This window comes from Balaenoptera borealis, assembly GCF_965194805.1.
Source record: "Balaenoptera borealis genome assembly, chromosome: 1".
In the NCBI taxonomy this organism is placed as follows: Eukaryota; Metazoa; Chordata; class Mammalia; order Artiodactyla; family Balaenopteridae; genus Balaenoptera; species Balaenoptera borealis.
The window spans coordinates 172,778,456-172,798,105 of NC_138860.1; the positions used below are offsets into that span (position 1 = coordinate 172,778,456).

The 19,650-nt window shown below is 41.5% G+C and overlaps 1 protein-coding gene across 2 annotated transcripts in view; it reads left to right on the plus strand.

The window, feature by feature from the left end:
• WASF2 (WASP family member 2) overlaps positions 1-19,650 on the plus strand; it is a 71,290-nt gene that overhangs the window by 29,923 nt on the left and 21,717 nt on the right. The gene's annotated exons all lie outside the window — the stretch shown is intronic.

The following is a 19,650-nucleotide window of genomic DNA, read 5'->3' on the forward strand; positions in this document are numbered from 1 at the left end:
TCTCTTAACTAACCCTTTTTGTCTTTTAAAACACTCTTTTTTTTTTTTTTAATTAATTTGGCCACGCCGAGTCTTAGTTGCAGCACACGGGGTCTTAGTTGCTGCATGCGGGATCTTCGTTGTGGCATGCGGGATCTTTTAGTTGCGGCATACAAACTCTTAGTTGCGGCATGTGGGATCTAGCTCCCTGACCAGGGATCGACCCCGGGCCCCCTGCATTGGGAGCGTGGAGTCTTAGCCACTGGACCACCAGGGAAGTCCCTAAGGCACTCTTTCTTAATGACCCCCTCCACCCCTGATCTGAGCTGGATGCCTCCATAACACCTTGAATTTAACATTTGTGGTCACATTTATCACTGAGTATTATTGTTCCCCTTTTTAATTTGTCTCCTTCAGTAGCTTTTGAGCTTTGTGAAAATAGGGGCAGTGTTGAATTCTATCCCCAGTGTGTGGCACAGTGTCTGGTATGTCAGGTTCGTTGAATGAATGAATGAATGAATGAACGAACAGACGAATAATTGGTTATCACTTTATACGAATGCCACATGTAGTTTGAAGTTGTCATTTGTTTGACAAATTCTCACCAGTTCTATCTGTATTTATAAATGCAAGAAGGAAAGGAAAGAAGGGAACGAAAGAAAGGCAGGCAGGCTGGTGAGTGAGTAGATGAGATGGGGAAGAAGTATTGAGGGGAGGGAAGCTAGGAAAGGTTCAGAGGCTTATTAACATTTTAGGCCAAGTGCCTGGAGATTTTAATAACAGCCTGGATTTCTTTCAGGCTGTGGACATGTGCTGATTTTCATGACTTACCCTATTCTAACCTTCCTTAGCCTTTTAGAAAATTTATCTTCTTTGGCTGATAACTGTATCATTCATCTCTCTTTACATTAGGAAGTAAGAGCTTTGAGGTGCGTGACTAGAAGGGAGGTGGCAGATTGCTCATGTTGGTCAGGGTGGCCTTGCTTTTTTTTTTTTTTTTTTAATTTTTGCCTTGGTTTTTAATTTTTAACGTCTCACTCTGTACGATTAGACCCCTGATATTTTCTAGGGCTTGGGGAGTGTATGTAGATCCTGTCTTGTGATCTGGTGAGCTACTAGGAATCTTAGTCTAAAACAGAGTTTAAACTTGGACTGTTCAGATTGGGTTCTCTTCCTTCAGGAAGCAGTGCTATAAGACTGGAGGTCCAGACATTCTCCCCATCCTCACCTTCGTGAGGGCCAAAGCACAGGAGCCACTACCTGTAACTTTATTCACTTGGTAAATACTTATTGAGCATTCTCTCTGTGCCTAGTATGGTGGTAGGCACTAAGATTATAGATGACTGATCACCAGCCTCAAAGGATCCAGTCTCGGGCTTCCCTGGTGGCGCAGAGGTTGAGAATCTGCCTGCCAATGCAGGGGACACGGGTTCGAGCCCTGGTCCGGGAGGATCCCACATGCCGCGGAGCAACTGGACCCGTGCGCCACAACTACTGGGCCTGCACTCTGGAGCCCGCAAGCCACAACTGCTGAGCCCGTGGGCCACAGCTGCTGGGCCCGCATGCCCGGAGCCTGTGCTCTGCAGCAAGGGAGGCCACTGCAATGAGAGGCCCGCGCACCGCAACGAGTGGCCCCTGCTCGCCGCAACCAGAGAAAAGCCCACGCACAGCCAAAAATAAAGACCCAATGCAGCCAAAAATAAAAAATAAATAAAGTAAATAAATTTAAAAAAAAACAACCAGAAAACGCCATAATATTAAAAAAAAAAAAAGAATCCAGTCTCGTGGGAGAGCAGTAAGAAAATCAGTCATTTTAAAGCAGTGTGATGGGATGGGCATGCACAGGATGTTATGAAATTTTAAAGAGTGTGTGGGGGAGGGGCACCAAGCTCCTTTGGGGCAAGGCATGTCAAGAGATGTTTCACTTGAGCTCAGTTTTGGAAGACCCTACAAGTTGGGGGTTGTGGTAGGTGGTTAGACTTGAGCAAAAGTATGGAGGCAAGAGGGAATGTGATGCAATGGGGAGCCATGGGAAGGTCCCTGGGACTTCAGGGAAGGGTATGTACATATGAAGATGTGACAGGAGATGAGACTGGAGCCAGAGAAAGAGACCATACTGTGAATGACCTTTTCTACTTTCCTAAATAAAAAGGGTTATCAGTAGAAGTGTTTTCATTCATCTAATGTTAGATGTTTACTGTTTCTTTTATTGTTGTCTCTTGAGCAACTGAGTTTTATCTAATGTTTTATTTCTTTGGTTTGTTCTTTTTATGATCCCTGAATTTGGAGCCCTCTTTCCTTTTATTCTTTAGGTTAACTCCACTTTAGTACCGTCTAGTCAAACCCCATACTCAGGCATTGTGGAGAGGACGATGCATTGCTTTTAAGGCAGCTTGGAAGGAGGAGAATTTAAATGACCTTCAAAGACGAATGTCAGACCCCCACGTCAATGTCACTGCAATTCATGCATGCATGGAGAGTGGGAAAGGGAACTTAATTATGGAGGAGGGGAATCGTAACCGGCTTGAATGGGTAGTTGAAAGTCCTGCATCCGCCCCTTAGCCTCAAAAAAGGACTTTCTTACATTTGCTGCCAAAGAGGTCATAGGCAGAGCCCACATAAATACCATCCTCCCTCTGGGGTATGTGAGCCAGTCTTATTCTTTTGCTTTCACAGGTGCAGAATAGGTTCACCAAATAGTATTCTGATCTCCATTGAACAGAATTTGGCATCTTATTGTTCTTTTCCAGAAAATCAATCCCTTTAAAGCATGGAACATGGCAATTTTAGGTCAGCAGGCATTTAAAGACACCTTTTAACTTTCAAGGGCTGGCCTAATAAGATATATTTTGTACAAAAATACCAGTGTTACCAAGGTGAGACTTGAATCATTTAAATCTTGAAAGGGGCTTAGTTTTGGCTGCTAGTACACCTTTTACCTGTGAAATTACTTCTTGTTGTCTTTTAATGGCACTGCCCTTCTGGAGTTCTGTGAGCATCATCAGATATCAGGCTCCATTCCTTCTGCTAACCCTTGGTAACTGTTCAAAATTCATTACAGTGTTTGGAATGAGGGAACCCACAGTGACCCATGTCACTATCCTTTTGGACCATAAAGTAGCCTTCCATAGTTAGCCTGGATGACAGCAGAAGCCAGCCTTAGGTAGTCAGGAACTGCTTCAACGTGGCTACAGTATGAATGACCAAAGGAGTTAGTCATGGTTAGGCTTACCCATTTCATTAATTTGTTTTGAGAAGTCGCATCAGTGAGGGAGAGCTGCACCTTTGGCTCATTAATACAGGGGTCTGAACAGAAAAATTTATTTCAGTGAAATCCTTGAGAGTTGCTGAAAACACATGATGCTTCTTTGTACTTTTTTTTTTCAGCCGCACCTCGCGGCTTGCAGGATCTTAGTTCCCCGACCAGGAATCGAACCCGTGCCCCCTGCATTGGAAGCTTGGATTCTTAATCACTGGACCGCCAGGGAAGTCCCTCTTCGTACTTTAACTATTTATTTATTTGTTTGTTTGTTTGTTTATGGCTGCTCTGGGTCTTTGTTGCTGCACGCGGGCTTTCTCTAGTTGTGGCGAGTGGGTGCTACTCTTCGTTGAGGTTCGCGGGCTTCTCATCGCGGTGGCTTCTCTTGTTGCGGAGCACGGGTTCTAGGTGCGCGTGCTCAGTAGTTGTGGCACTTGGGCTTAGTTGCTTCACGACATGTGGGATCTTCCCGGACCAGGGCTCAAACCCATGTCCCCTGCATTGGCAGGTGGATTCTTAACCACTGCGCCACCAGGGAAGTCCCCCTCTTTGTACTTTAAATAGAACTTTTCTACTTTGGAGGGAAAGTGCTGTACAAACATAGCCCCAGTTGTTACTAGTACAACATATATATTCATACAGTTCTTGCTATTTCTAAAGTTTGAAAAAAGTTCTGTGTTAATCTAAATACAATTTTAATTTTTCTAAACACATATTCATATCTTAACACTCATTGATAGATTTTGGTAGGAGGTAGAAAAACAAAGCTCAGTCTTCTTAATTCCTCATCTGTGTAAGCCTTTTGCCTCTGTTTATAGAAATTATTCAGTGCACAGACCATGGCAGATCCCCTTTTCAAAGCAGTTCATAGAGATTTAGGTACGCAGTTTACTTACTCTTGGTCACCAAGAAGGAGTAAAAATGAAAGAACCAGATGGCTGCTAAGGGAAAATGTTGTAACAGCAAACTTGAGGGGCTAGACCAGAGAGCAAGAGAAGAATACTTGGGGGTAGTCTCAGGGAACTATAATTGCTAGTAACAGAATAGAAATTAGGTAGTGGAAAATGTAGGCTACTATACCAGAGAGATGCTCCTAACAAATTTTGGCTTGGAATTGTCTTTCTAAGTAAAGCTTTTGTAATTATTGGAATGCCACAGAATTCATCTCTTGGCTTTTTGTCCCACGAAGGCATTAGAATTTAAAACAGACTCTTTGACATGATTTATGGTAGACAAGAAATACCAGTTCAGTTAGGGCAGGTGTTATTTAATTACCCTTCTCTCTGGGAGTGGGGCTTTTCCCACTAAAATTGTTTGTGGGTGAAATCACAACAAAGATCCATAAAGTACAGCTTTATATATATATTTAAAATAGACATCAGTGTCTTGAATTTTTCTAACGTCAAAGGTTAATTTAAAATATTAATGCTGAAAAGATTAATTTAAGATATTAAACCTACTAGGCAAGAATACATGTACATATTGTAATTACTTCCTTTTTACAATTAAAGTAATTGGATTATATTTAATGAGCTATTTACATTTAATAATTAAAAAAAGACATCTTTTCAGTATTCCCCATATGCAGAAAGAGATTGGTGGGGGGAGACTCATTTCTGATATAATTATCTTTACTTGGGCTAAAAATGAAAAACAATTGTGCTTTTTAGAAAAATGATCAGAAGAATATTATTTTATTTTATTTTATATTTTGGGGGGGGGATTTAATTTATTTTTTTATTCAAACAAAGTCACAAAAATTATAATCATCCTCATCAGTTCACTCAGTCCCATGTAATTAATTTTTTTTCATCTTAAGAATATTATTTTAAAATATACATACAGTCATCACCCGTTATCTGCAGTTTCACTTTCCACGGTTTCAGTCACCCGAAGTCAACAGCAGCCCAAAATTATTAAATGGAAAATTACAGAAATAAACAATTCATAAATTTTAAATTGCACACCATTCTGAGTAGCATAATGAAGTCTCACACCATCCTGCTCCATCTTGCCCTGAACATGAATCATCCCTTTGTCCAGCATATCCATGCTGTGTATGCTACCTGCCCGTTAGTCACTTAGCAGCCATCTCGGTTATCAGATCAGTTGTTGAGGTGTCGCAGTGCTTGTGTTCAGGTAATCCTTATTTTACCTAATAATGGCCCCAAAGCGCAAGAGTAGTGATACTGGCAATTCAGATATGCCAAAGAGAGGCCGTAAAGTGCTTCCTTTAAGTGAAAAGGTGAAAGTTCTCGACTTAGCAAGGAAAGAAAAAAAATATCGTGTATATATAGGGTTCAGTACTTTCAGGCATCCTTGGGGGAGTCTTGGAATGTATCACCCTTGGAGAAAGGGGGACTACTGTATACAGTTTAGGAAATACCCATAGGAATGTGTTTTGTGGTTCATTGTAAAAGAAGATGAAAGATTAGGCACTTAAAAAAAAAAAAAGTCCATGATGACAAGATTTCATGAGCTCAACAGTGCACAGAGAATGAAGCTTAGTGACTTTCAGGGACCCCGTAGGTAAAAGTAACCCATCAGAAGTGACAGAACCCCAGATGCCTAGCTGTTTGAAAACAGGAGTTTGTTTGAAAAGCAATAGCATCTGAACATGTTATCTGAGGCTGGCACTTTAAATGAGCCAGTGTTTATGTTGTCTAAAGTGAAAGATGTGAAGCCCCTGAGCAGCTGGCTAAAACTGGGTGTAGAGAGGGAGAAAGCAGTGTGTTATTCTCATTAACACCATTTCAGTTCTAGGGTAAATATGTCAGGAAGGCTTTCTTAGGTTAGCACGTAGTCTTTTTTTCAAGGGGGAAGAAACTGGTCTGTGGTTTGGTGGCACTTGTGTATGAAAATGAGAAATACGGGCATAGTCTTGGTTTGGGTGTTTTGTGAAGAGTCATTGTGGTGTCATGGACACAGATGGACGTGGGTTTAAAAGCTGACTGTGTGACTTTGATAAAGTTACAGAACTGCTTTTAGTTTTTTAGTTCTCTCATCTGTAAAATCAGAATGCTACTACTTAACCTTTCAGAAGTGTTTTAAAGATTAGATTTGTTCAAGAAAATGTGAATGAATACCTGACACATGTTCGGTAGACACTACAGAATACAAAGAAGTTTTAAGAATCCCACCCTTGGCTCCCAATAGCTGCTGCTGTTACTACTGTTTCTGTTAGGTTTAAGGATATTTTGTTTTTCAGTTCCTATATTTAAAGAATTATACACTCCCAAAATCTGTGCTACAATATAGAATGTAGTGACTGCCATAAAAGGTTCAGCATACTTTTTGCCACTTTCAGAGAGGGAGAAATGACTTCAGACAAGAAGAGTCAAGGAAGACTTCTTACAAGTGGTGACATTTGCCTTGGGCCTTTAAGATGAAAGGATTTTTAAAAATTTTTTTTTAATTTTTAAGAAATGCCACAATCCAAATAATAGTACCTTTGAGACTATTTGCTTTCAAAGTACATAAAGTGAAAATATTGAATTGACTCTTGACTATGATTTGGAAGACTGATACCCTTTGTCTTAATCCTTAAAATTGGTATAATGTAAGCAGAGGCCATCCATTTCTTTCTCAGCACTTGTCTTCACACTCCCGGAGAACCTGTTTCAGAAGGTAAGAGGCCCACCTACTGCTTGGTTTCCACTGAGACCAAAGAAAAGAGAACCAATTAGGAGAGCCCTTTGTGTAATGCTCAGTGCTGTTTAATTTGACCTGTTCTCCTTAAATTATTTTATTACCACTAGGAGGTAAGTCCAAACAAACTCAGCTTTCCTTTGAATTAGCAATAATGAGAGCTCTCAGTTATTGAGTACCTACTGGGTGCTAGATACCTCTGTAGAAGGCTTACGTATGTTATCTCATTTTATCCTTAGAACCATCCTGTGAGGTAGGTTTTATTTTCCCCATTTTACAGATGAGGCTTAGGGAGATTAACCAGCCCAAAATCATATCTAACTAGTGGCTCAGGGAATCCTTGAGTCTCTTGACTGAACTTGCCTCTGGGTTCACCAAGCTGTATTGATTTTTGAATGTGGTAAGCACCTATATGAGTATTAACTTTAAAAAAGAAAAGAGAAATTGTCTGTCATTATTAATTATGATTATTCAGAAAATTAATTAAATATGTTGTTCAAGGGACTTCCTTGGTGGTCCAGTGGTTAAGATTCCGCGCTCCCAATGCAGGGGGCCTGGGTTTGATCCCTGGTCAGGGAACTAGATCCCGCATGCCGCAACTAAGACCCGGCGCAGCCAAATTAAAAAAAAAAAATGTTATTCAAATATGTTATATGCATATGATGATGATATCCTACCTACTTGCAGTGCTTTCTTATTTGTTTGATTTCAGGATACCTGTTATTCCTTTTAAAAGTACTCCATGGTACACACTTATTGAAGATAAATTGAAATTAATCTGACTTTAAGAATTTTACAGTACATCTTTATGATTTGGGACCTTGCAAAACTAGAGTGGAAATCAATTCTGACTTAAACTGGAAGCTTGTGGCTTTAATCGCTGGGAGAAGGGAAATAAGGAGGTGAGCCCCGTGATTACCCTTTCTGTCTAGATGTATATTCTAACCATGGAGCAAGGAGGGGGATCCCAAGCAGAGCACATTAGTCTTACTGAACTGAAGAGACAGAAATTGTAGTTCAAGGGAAGCTGTGAGGTAGAGTTCTGGAAAAGAGGGAGCTATGCAGAAAACTCTAGAGCTCTAGAGCGCAGGCTCAGTAGTTGTGGCACACGGGCTTAGTTGCTCCGTGGCATGTGGGATCTTCCCGGACCAGGGATCGAACCTGTGTCCCCTGCATTGGCAGGCAGATTCTTATCCACTGCACCACCAGGGAAGCCCGGAAAGAACTTTTAAAGATCATCTTGTTCACCCTCTCATAGTGTAGAAAAAGAAATATTATATTTCATTGATTCTGAGATGTACATTTTCCCTACATTTTAACATTTCTTGAATCATGATGCATTTTAGATTTGATGAAATACCATAAAAGCCCATTAGAATTGTGACTTTTCCGTAAATTCTTAGTGGTAGAATTCAAGACTTCCTAGAAAACTTCCCTTCTTTATTCTTTATATCCAGATCCTGCCCAGTTCAGATCTTTATTCCAGGAAGTCTGTTCAGTTCAAAGTGATCTTTTCATCCTTTCTATTGTCATCATTGCATCATTCGTTTGATAACTGAACTTCTGTTTGCTATGTTGTTACTTAACTGTTTTATCTGTCTCAATTAAATTATAAGCTCTTAGAGTCAGGGGAGAGATTTTATATTTCTTTGTGTTTTCTAGTGTCTACTTGATAAATATTCATTGATTGATAAGGGTGCTATAATTAGTAATTAGCCATTTATACAACCTGAAGCTTATTAATAGTGTTGTTTAATGGTTAACTATGTGCCAGAACTAAGTGCTAGATAGATGTAGAATTAGTACTTCTATTACTGCTGCTGCTGCTACTACTAGTACTACTATTACAGTCACTACTACTATTATTGTAATTATTCTGAGCTAGGTACTATGTTAAGCATTTTATACATGCATCATTTCATTTTTCTTCACAACAACCTTAAAAACTAAGGATCATTGTACTAATTTTAACAGATTAGGAAAAAGACTAAGAGATTGACTGCTTGCCAAGGTCCCAAAGCTGAAATTTGGCAGTAGTGGGTTGACATCCACACCTCTTTCTCTAATGTCCATGCTCTTGCTGCTCTACATCACTGCTTATTAGGTTTTGAGGGCTTTGGTAACCTAGTAAACTGAGGGTAGAAAGAAAAGAAATGGGCACTTACTTTTCACTCTGTTCAAGGACTTTTCCTTATAAATCCCATGTTTTGAATGGTGAGTAGACCTTGTGAGAGGAAGTAGATGTACAGCTGCCCTTTGCTGCTCTTAGTTGCTGGCAGCTTGGCTGTTAGTGATAGATGAGTGTGTGACCCTTTTTCAGCAATGAATTCTTGTTACAGCTGGCAGAATAGAATAGTTGATGTGGAATTTCATGGCAGTTTGCTTCATAATTCCACTCCCTGGTGTTCAGATGTAGTTGTGATTGCTAGGTCTCTCTCCTCACTTAAGTTAGTATATTAACAGTCACATCCAGGACTACTGCTTCTGTCTGCTCCATGACCACACGGTGTGTTTGTGTATTGCCCTGAGCTGTCAGCGAAACATTTTGCTGAATTTCCTTTTTTGTTGTTTCTCTATACCTTTTTCCCCCTGGCCTTTCTCATTTGTGTAAAACTGGTTTCTTTTTTGGCCTTTTTATCCCAGAGACGGAGTAGTTACTGCAGAGAGAAGCTTGAAATATGAAGAGAAGTATCATAGAGACTAACACGCATAGTTAGAGAGCTAGCAGGTTGAAATGAGACTTACTCAGTGCCTGACGTGCTGTTTGGCCCTGATTATCTCCTTCCTCCCTCATTTTCAAACTTGCCTCTGTATCTAATCCACCGGTGGGTGCTCCAGTGCCTTGTCTGTAGGGAGCTTAACCCAGTGCAGTAGAATACTTGCAAGAACCAGGAAAGAAAGGTTACATCCTAGCCCCATTTTCTCCATCCCTGGGTAAGGTAGTAAACTGGGATTAGACACTTCCATAAAAACCCACTGTGTGGGGCTTCCCTGGTGGTGCAGTGGTTAAGAATCTGCCTGCCAATGCAGGGGACACGGGTTCAAGCCCTGGTCCGGGAAGATCCCACATGCCGCGGAGCAACTAAGCCCGTGCGCCACAACTACTGAGCCTGTGTTCTAGAGCCTGTGAGCCACAACTACTGAGCCCATGTGCCACAGCTACTGAAGCCCGCATGCCTAGAGCCCACGCACTGCAACGAAGAGTAGCCCCCGCTCACCACAACTAGAGAAAGCCCGCACACAGCAACAAAGACCCAGCGCAGCCAAAAATAAATAAATAAAATAAATTAAAAAAACAACAACAAAAAAACCCCACTGCGTGTTCCCATACGGTAGCACATGTCCAGGTTAGGCTTCCTCCCAGCTACTCAAGCGCATGTACTTGGAGAGGAATGCATTTTGTATCTATCCTCATCTAAAATTTTTGACCACTATCAACTGGTGATCACACTTTTCTGTTATTGGCTATAAATAAGGGAAGCTCTTAAAAATAAGACTTTATTAGGGCTTATGTGAGCTATTGACACATTTCTAATAATCTTGTGAGCTGATTTGTTGAGTTTGTTTTTTTTTTTTGGTTGAGATTTGATACTTTGTTTTGTTTTGTGAGTTAGTATTTTTTTTTTTAATATTTATTTATTTATTTGGCAGTGCCAGGTCTTAGTTGCGGCATGCAGGATCTTTAGTTGCAGCATGAGAACTCTTAGTTGCAGCATGTGGGATCTAGTTCCCTGACCAGGGATCGAACCCAGGTCCCCTGCATTGGGAGCATGGAGTCTTAGCCACTGGACCACCAGGGAAGTCCCTCCTTCACCTATTTCTTTCTTCCCCCCTCCCCTCTGGCAACCACCTGTTTGTTCTCTGTATCTGTAATTGTTTCTGTTACTTTTTTTTTTTTTGGCCCCGCCATGCAGCTTGTGGGAACTTGGTTTCCCGACCAGGGATTGAACCTGGGTCACAGCAGTGAAAGCACCGAATCCTAACCACAGACCACCGGGTAACTCCCTGTTTCTGTTACGTTTGTTCATTTGTTTTTTAGATTCCATATATAAGTAAAATCATACAGTATTTGTCTGACTTATTGCACTTAGCATAATACCCTCTAGGTCCATCCATGTTGTTGCAAAGGCAAGATTTCATTCTTTTTTTTTTCTTTTTTTTTTTTAATATTTTTTTATTTTATTTTTGGCTGCATCAGGTCAAGCATGCAGAATCTTTTCATTGGGGCGCACAGGCTTCTCTCTAGTTGTGGCTCAGGCGCTCAGTAGTTGTGGCATGTGGGCTCTGTAGTTTCAGCATGCAGGCTCTCTAGTTGTGGCTCAATTGCTCAGTAGTTGCAGCGTGGGCTTAGTTGCCCTACAGCATGTGGGATCTTAGTTCCCTGACCAGGGATCGAACCTGCGTCCCCTGCATTGGAAGGCAGATTCTTAACCACTGGACCACCGGGGAAGTCCCATATCGCATCTTCTTTATCTGTTCATCTATTGATGGGCACTTGGGTTGCTTCCATATCTTGGCTATTGTAAATAATGCTGCAATGAACTTAGAGGTGCAGATATCTTTTTCGTTTTTTTTAATAAATTTATTTATTTATTTGTTTTTATTTTTGGCTGTGTTGGGTCTTCGTTGCTGTGCATGGGCTTTCTCTAGTTGTGGCGAGAGGGGGCTACTCTTCATTGCAGTGCACAGACTTCTAATTGTCGTGGCTTCTCTTGTTGCAGAGCACGGGCTCTAGGTGCGCAGGCTTCAGTAATTGTGGGACGCAGGCTCAGTAGTCGTGGCTCGCGGGCTCTAGAGCGCAGGCTCAGTAGTTGTGGCACATGGGCTTAGTTGCTCCGCAGCATGTGGGATCTTCCCAGTCCAGGGCTCGAACCTGTGTCCCCTGCATTGGCAGGCAGATTCTTAACCACTGCGCCACCAGGGAAGCCCCAGATATCTTTTCGAATTAGTGGGGTTTTTTTTTCCCCTTTGGATAAATACTCAGGAGTGGAATTGCTGGATCAAAAGTAAGCCCTTTTAGATGGATAGTTTGGGGTATTTCAAACCATTCCATTTTTTAAAATTTTTTAATTTATTTTTTTATTTTTGGCTGCGTTGGGTCTTCCTTGCTGTACAAGGGCTTTCTCTAGTTGCGGCGAGCGGGGGCTACTCTTCATTGCGATGTGCTGGCTTCTCATTGTGGTGGCTTATCTTGTTGCGGAGCATGGGCTCTAGGCGCGCAGGCTTCAGTAGCTGTGGCGCACAGGCTTAGTTGCTCCGCAGCATGTGGGATCTTCCCGGACCAGAGCTCGAACCCGTGTCCCCTGCATTGGCAGGCGGATTCTTAACCACTGCGCCACCAGGGAAGTCCCCTAGACCATTCCATTTTGGTGAATTAGGTATTGCTAGAAATTGGCATTAGGTTGAGAAAGTAGAATGAACTTTGTGTCTGTTACTGGAAGTTATCAGTGATAACATTGTAGACCCTGTGTAATTGGGGTCTTAGAACAGGGAACTTGGGCAAAGGTGGAGATCCAGGAAATATTTTACGTTAATAAATCATTTCTTTGGAGCTCAGAATACTTTGCAAACAAAATCTCAGTTTCGTATAGCTCCTCTCAAGCATTTTTTTTAGTGCAGCTCACAGCCGAACTAGAAAGGTGAATTAAAAGTTTTTCCCCAATTGCTAGTCATCATTAGACTAAGAACTAGAATCCAGGTTTCCAACTCACAGTTTAAGTGTGTTTTCTTTTGGACAACCAGACAGATCCTACTAAAAAGGGAGTCTAATTTTGGCCATTTAAAAGGCAGTTTTCGGGCTTCGCTGGTGGCACAGTGATTAAGAATCCGCCTGCCAACGCCGGGGACACGGGTTCAAGCCGTGGTCCGGGAAGACGCCGCGGAGCAACTAAGCCTGTGCACCACGACTACTGAGCCTGCGTGCCACAACTACTGAAGCCGGCGCGCCTAAAGCCTGTACTCCACAACAAGAGAAGCCACAGCAATGAGAAGCCTGCGCACCGCAATGGAGAGTAGCCCCACTCGCTGCAACTAGAGAAAGCCCGCGTGCAGCAACGAAGACCCAGCGCAGCCAAAAATAAATAAATAAATTTAAAAATAAAAGGAGTTTTCTATGGAATAGTTGATACTAGAAGAAACTAATTTTGAAGTAAAAGTTATCCCCCAATTTTAGCTTTAAGAGCAAAGCTATGGTTAGAGCCTGAAGAGTAATAAAAGTAAGAACAAAAGGTGGTATTGCTCCCAAAAGATAACAGAAAGTTATGGAATTACCAGATGTGAATGGTCCATGATATACAGTGTGTTCAAGGAGTAAGATACTGTAGTTTGGAAGTCCTGTTTCCCTGGGCTGCTTTCCCAAAGCCAAATTAGGACAAGAAGGAGCTTTACATTTATTGAATGTAGGTCCATAGCTGGTATCATTCCTTTATGAAATTGGAAATTTCTCCTGGTTTTAGATCACAGATAAGCTTTTTTTCTTGGTTCTCCCAGTCAGATAGTTTCTTTGTCCACCCTAGGAGTTCCATTTGTCTTGCTAGCTCTTTTGAACATTACTCTAGTGACCTAAACTGATTTGTCAGTAACTTCTTATGTTTGGAGAGAGTCTGGTTATATTTGTAGGTTTAGCCCCACCCTGTATTTCAATAGGAAGTGGGTAGGTGCTTAAGTCTATAATGAGGCATTCCTCCTCGTGATTGTTGCATGATAGTGAGGGCTGCTATATGCAACAGTAAATTCATACTTCTTTAAACATTTTAACAGACAGACTTAGATTACAGTAAACCTGTGTGTTGTGTATTATTTTGAAGTCAAATGATTATTTGACTTTTCAGTTGAGATTCTTTTTTTTTTTTTTTAAGAATTTTTTTTTTTTTATAGGATAATCCTCCCCTCTCTCCTGCTCCTTTTTTATTTTTATTTTTTAATTAATTAATTTATTTTTATGGCTGTGTTGGGTCTTCATTTCTGTGTGAGGGCTTTCTCCAGTTGCGGCAAGTGGGGGCCACTCTTCATCGCGGTGTGCGGGCCTCTCACTATCGCAGCCTCTCTTGTTGTGGAGCACAGGCTCCAGACGCACAGGCTCAGTAATTGTGGCTCACGGGCCCAGCCGCTCCGCGGCATGTGGGATCTTCCCAGACCAGGACTCGAACCCGTGTCCCCTGCATTGGCAGGCAGACTCTCAACCACTGCGCCACCAGGGAAGCCCTCAGTTGAGATTCTTGAACTGCTGTGAAATATACATTCTTTAACATAAAGAAATTTATCTCTTGAAAGAGGAAACTGGCCTACAAAGCAAAGCTCTTCTCATATGCCCCCATCCAAAGTGCTGTTAACTATAGAACAGTGGGAAATGCTGAAGTGAAAGCAGAAGTCCTAATTGCCACACATACAATATCCCCACATGTTCTCATCCCCTGCTACTGCTGATCAGCATTTTGGGGGTATGTTTCAAAGAGGAACTGCCTTGAGAAGCATTTCTGTTGTTACGGTTTTTGCTGTAGCTCAGATATACTTGCTTTTGGATGTGGCCATAGAAATCTGCAGGTGTTATCAGTGACCGTGGCTCTAAATGAAGCATTGTTTATTTATTTATAATAAATAGCTAGTAGTACATATCATTGCCAGAATGAGCAGTCATCTGTTTTCTGTCCTGGTGATAATAGGAATTCAGAGTGTAGGGTACAGATGAGTGCATCCTCCCTCTCACATGCAGCCTTCCTTTATTACCTTCTTCCACCCTCCCAATCCCTACCTCTCACCTACTTCACCCCACTCCTGCTACAGGCTGTTGGGAACAGAGTTGAGGGTTCAGAGTGTAGGGCACATGTCAAAGTATCCTTTTGCCTTTACACTGACCAAATGTGATATATAAATATTTCATGATAACTTCAAATATAAAGACTTGTAGAATCTTACTGTTATGAAGGGACCTCAAAGAACACCTCATCCAGTTTCCAATTCAAAGCATGAATCCCATAATGATACTGGCAGTCTAGACTGGTCAGTGTACTCCAGGCCATAGCTAGGAGGGGATGCCTGAAGTCTTTTATTTATTCTCAGACTCATTCTCAAGTTTCTTAGGCTGAAAATAGCCAGGGGTAAAGATGGGGGTTGCTGCTGAGTCTGGCTGGATATCTGGAACTGGTCCAAAGCCAGTTTTTCCTTTGGACTTCTTTGGGTAGCCAACTCCCAGATGGGCTTGGGAGGCTCCCAGAGTGTAAATAACTTAACCCCAGGGCTCTGTCTGGAATGTCCTTTTTACCATTCTGGATCCTAGCCGTCCTGGTAACTAGATGAATCTAGATCTGGCAAAGGGTTTGATTCATGGTCATGATCCGCCCTTCTCTACAGTCCCTAGACCTCCCTCTGGCCTTCTGTTCAGAATGCAGGTGGCTGTTGGCCAAGTGAAGAGGTTATGGCAGCTTAGGTAGAAGCAAATCCAGGAATTTTAGAACTTCTTAAAGATCATCTAGCTTAGTCTCTTTATTTTGCAGATGAGGAAACTGAAGCCCAGAGTGAGAATTATATCATCTTTGATTTAAAAGGCATTGTAGAAGTCATCCAGTCTGATCTCTCAACATCATCTTCTTACAGTCTAAGAATCTCTCCCCCGACATGCCCAATAGCTGGTATCCAGAGGATGATACTGGGGAGCTTATAACTTCTGAAGAGAACCCATTCTAATACAGAGCAGCTCTAATTAAAAGGAACTAACTTAATTGAAATCTACTTCCCTGTAACTTTTATCTTCTCAGTGGTTCTAATTTAATTCCTCTCCTATGTAACATCCCCCAAGGTAAGACCTTCTCAGACTCCCAAGTTAGCAAATATCACTGTAGCATATAATTTCCCTAATCAAAATAAAGTATAACTGAAAAAGAACTTTACTGATTCTATAAAGACAGGGCATTCCACTTTCATGTGTCCAAACTTCTTTTTCCAGCCAAGAACGACTACTTTCTTGGTTTTCTTCACTTTCTTTTCATTACTGGCACTAACATTTAGCTCTTTTCATAATACTTTTATTTTTTTTAAATTTTTTATAAAAGTCAGGACCTCAGTTCCCCCGCCAGGGATCGAAACCAGGCCACAGCAGTGACAGTGCCAAATCCTAACCACTAGGCCACCAGGGAACTCCCTCATAATACTTTTAATAAAGAAACATCATTTTATCACTTTGTGAGTATAACTGTACAAAGCTATCAGGAGAGAGCTACAGATAGGCCTGAAGGGTTGGACTCACCCCTGCAGCCTGTCTGTGGTTTCTCAGTTCATATTTGCTAGCTGTGGTGGGCCTCTCCATTTCTATTGTCTGCTTCTCAGCCTGGGAAGAGTTTCCCAACTGGTCTTCTTACCTCCAGTCTTCTCCTGCCCAAATACAGCTTCCTACTTCGGTTAGAATGATTTATCTAAAAATGCAGATTTGCCCATGTCACTTCCTTAATTTAGTGGTTCGTCAACACCCAGTGCTCCACAAATTTTCCACTAAATGACTACTGATGATAGATGAGCTTTTCTCAACTGCATTCCCATAAGAAAATTAAACCCTAGTGTTATTAGGCATCCATTGTATATAATGTATTAACTTTTTTCCAGTGCCTCTGAAATGGTCCTAGTTGTTTACACTCTTGAAGAGAATTGAGGAAATAGTCACTCAAATTCTTTTCTTTGTTCTGTGGTTCAGATGAGGAACCCAGTATAAAAGAGCAGAGGAGAGAGAGAATGTATGTTCTTCAAGAGGTCCAGAAGCATGGCTGGGAGCAATCTCCAGAAAAAACCCCCACAAATTTCATTGAAGTCTAGGGTTTCAACTTTATTATTATTTTTTAAAATACACACACACACACACTTATTTATTTATTTATTATAAATTTATTTTATTTGTCTGCTTTGGGTCTTTGTTGCTGCATGCGGGTTTTCTCTAGTTGTGGCGAGCGGGGGCTACCCTTCCTTGCGGTGCACAGGCTTCTCATTGTGGTGGCTTCTTTCGTTGCAGAACACGGGCTCTAGGTGAGCAGGCTTCAGTAGTTGTGGCTCGCGGGCTCCAGAGCGCAGGCTCAGTAGTTGTGGTACACGGGCTTAGTTGCTCCACGGCATGTGGGATCTTCCCAGACAAGGGCTTGAACCCGTGTCCCCTGCATTGGCAGGCGGATTCTTAACCACTGCGCCACCAGGGGAGCCCCTAGGGTTTCATCTTTAAATTTATGTGAATATTGTATTCTACTGCATAATATGTCCATTGTTAAAAGTGTTTTAAAATATTTGTCAATGAATAAAATTGATTTTACAGGAGGATTTGCCTGAGGTCCATGGAACTAAAAATAACTACCTTTTTTCTTAGCCCTGTAGTGGACATTTTATACATGTTACCTTATTTAATGTCTCTAGGAAAATTGCCCAAGATAACACAGTTAGTAAGGTGTCAAGACTCAGGGCAAGGGAAGTATGTCTCAACTACACAACTTGAAGCTGAGTTGAGTCAAGAGCCTTGGAAGTCTTTGCCCCATTTCTAAGTTTATCTTCACTGGAATAGAGGGTTTTATTTTTCTTGGTCAAATTAGTATTGTGGTTCAGATCATGCGTAATTCCGTACTTCTTTGGCATAATACAACTAACCTTGATTATCCAAAAGAAAAATGAGCAGTGATGCAGGTAATTCCATATAATAGGGAATCTTGTCTTTCTCTGGTGACTCTGAAACATATAAAATGACTTTTTTTTTAGTAGCAGATTCACTTTTCTAATTGTTTTGTCTTGATAGATACTGACATATTGTAATTTCTTGAGTACTCTAGCTGGTTGTGGGAGCTGGCTTTTTTTGGCAAGAGGTAGCTATCTTGCTATTGAAAACTTGGTTCCCCCACCCCAGAAGACATAGAGTTGACTCCATTTGTGTCCACTTAACCCAAGGTACTTGGGAAAGCATAAATGCTAAAGTACCAAGGTGTCAGAGTGGCTTCCCCAGCTCCACCTCCAATCTGACATTTACCTAGCCATCTGGAATCCAGTTTCCATTAGGTGTCCAAAGAGAATGTCTGGAATGCCCTGTCAGTGGCCATTCAGTGCAGAATTTCAAGGGGATCTGGCTCCTGTAGCTCCTCTAAGAAGCTAGAACAAGTTCTGAAATGATTGCTAATGGAGGGAGCCATAATGGCTATTTTCACTCATCTCTGGCTGTACCCCTGAATTTCTGGTTCTTCCTAAAAGCTTCAAGTTTGGGAGTCTAAGGGCATTCAGAGGATGCAGAGTCCTGTGAGGTTCTTTTATTTGTAACACCTTGCCTCCTTTGCTGTTCTAAACTCTCTTTTCAGTATGAGTTAATAAAGCTTGCATGTTAGTACCCAGTACCCTTTAGATTATGTAAAAGAGGAGAAGAGGTAGACTGGGAGGGAAAGTCCAGAGTTTGGATTAGAAAACCTGTTTAGTCAAAGGGGAACTTAGCTGAGGAACAGAATGAAAATGATTTCCTTAGACAGTAGACAAACATTCAGGAAACACCTCTGCACCCCAAAGATAGGAACAGCTGCCACACAGTGACTATTAAAGGGAGGTTCTAAGTTATGAGCAAACAGCTGATTCTCTTGGTTCTTAGGCTGTTGCTGTTGGTGACAGGAAATCTTGTTCCCCAAGCTGCTGGCTTCCTGTTTTATTTTTACTCTTAGCAGATCAGAATGTCCATAACAAGGAGCAGTCTGTTCCAAAGGGTTCTACTCCCTCTCTGAGCCTGAAGGGCTTTTTTTTTTTTTTCTTTTGGTCAGACAATATGTTGGTTCACTTTTAAGATCTATGATGTTTAGCTTGGTTTAAGCATTTCGTATTCACAGTCAACTTTTTTGGTGATGAGCTGGTGTTTTGAGATTTGATGTAAGTAAACCTCTGTGGGTTGTTTTTTTGTTTTTTGTTTTTTTAAAGAGGAATTTGCAATCTTGGGGACTTGGGTATGTTACCTTTGTGCTTTACCATTTAATTTGCCATCTTCCCTAGCACAAAAACCATTAGGCTGTTTTAAATTTCTTTAGTTTCACAAGATAGGGAAACAGTTCCAGCCCGATGTGCCTTGGCTGTAGTCATATCCATTTTGTTGGATAAAAAAACCTCCTCCTGTCCTTGTAAAGCTAGGAATTTGGTAATCTAACTCTAAAACAATAGCTCAGCATGAACCTAAAGTGCTGGGGGATTTCCTAGGGAAAGGGGCTCAGCCGACAGGATAAGAAACAGTAAGTGGAAGGTTTCCGGATCTGCTCCACTTCCTGCTGTCTCAAGAGCCTTTTGGCCCAGGTGTGTTGAACCGGATGGGAGAGAGAAAGGGAGCTGTGGGTAGAAGAGAAGGGACTAGGGAATCTTACAGCACAGGGTGCTTGGCATCATGTTTGATACATTGAACGTGTAAAATTTTCCTTCATATTCTTTCATTCTGTCAATTTACAGACTAAACTTTGGTAGTGTTAATAGATACTGGCAGTATTTAGCTGTACATTAACAGTCCTCCATCAGGGAAGGACTGGAGAAGTTATGTCCTGTTGCAGATCAGTAGAATCACTATTGGCAACTTAATTTCATTGTGGAGACTGTCAGATGACAAAAGCTCTTTTTTGATTCTTATAATTGATTATCTGGAATCTGATCTGCTCTGGTTGTGGACCCCCCAAGGTTAGAATCTATACCATCCAGGACCTGCTGAATGGGCTGTTTTCTTACCATGCGTCCCTGCCTCTGCAGACTCTTGTTAGTTGGAGCATAGTTGTTTTTTTAAGGTTTTTAGGTTT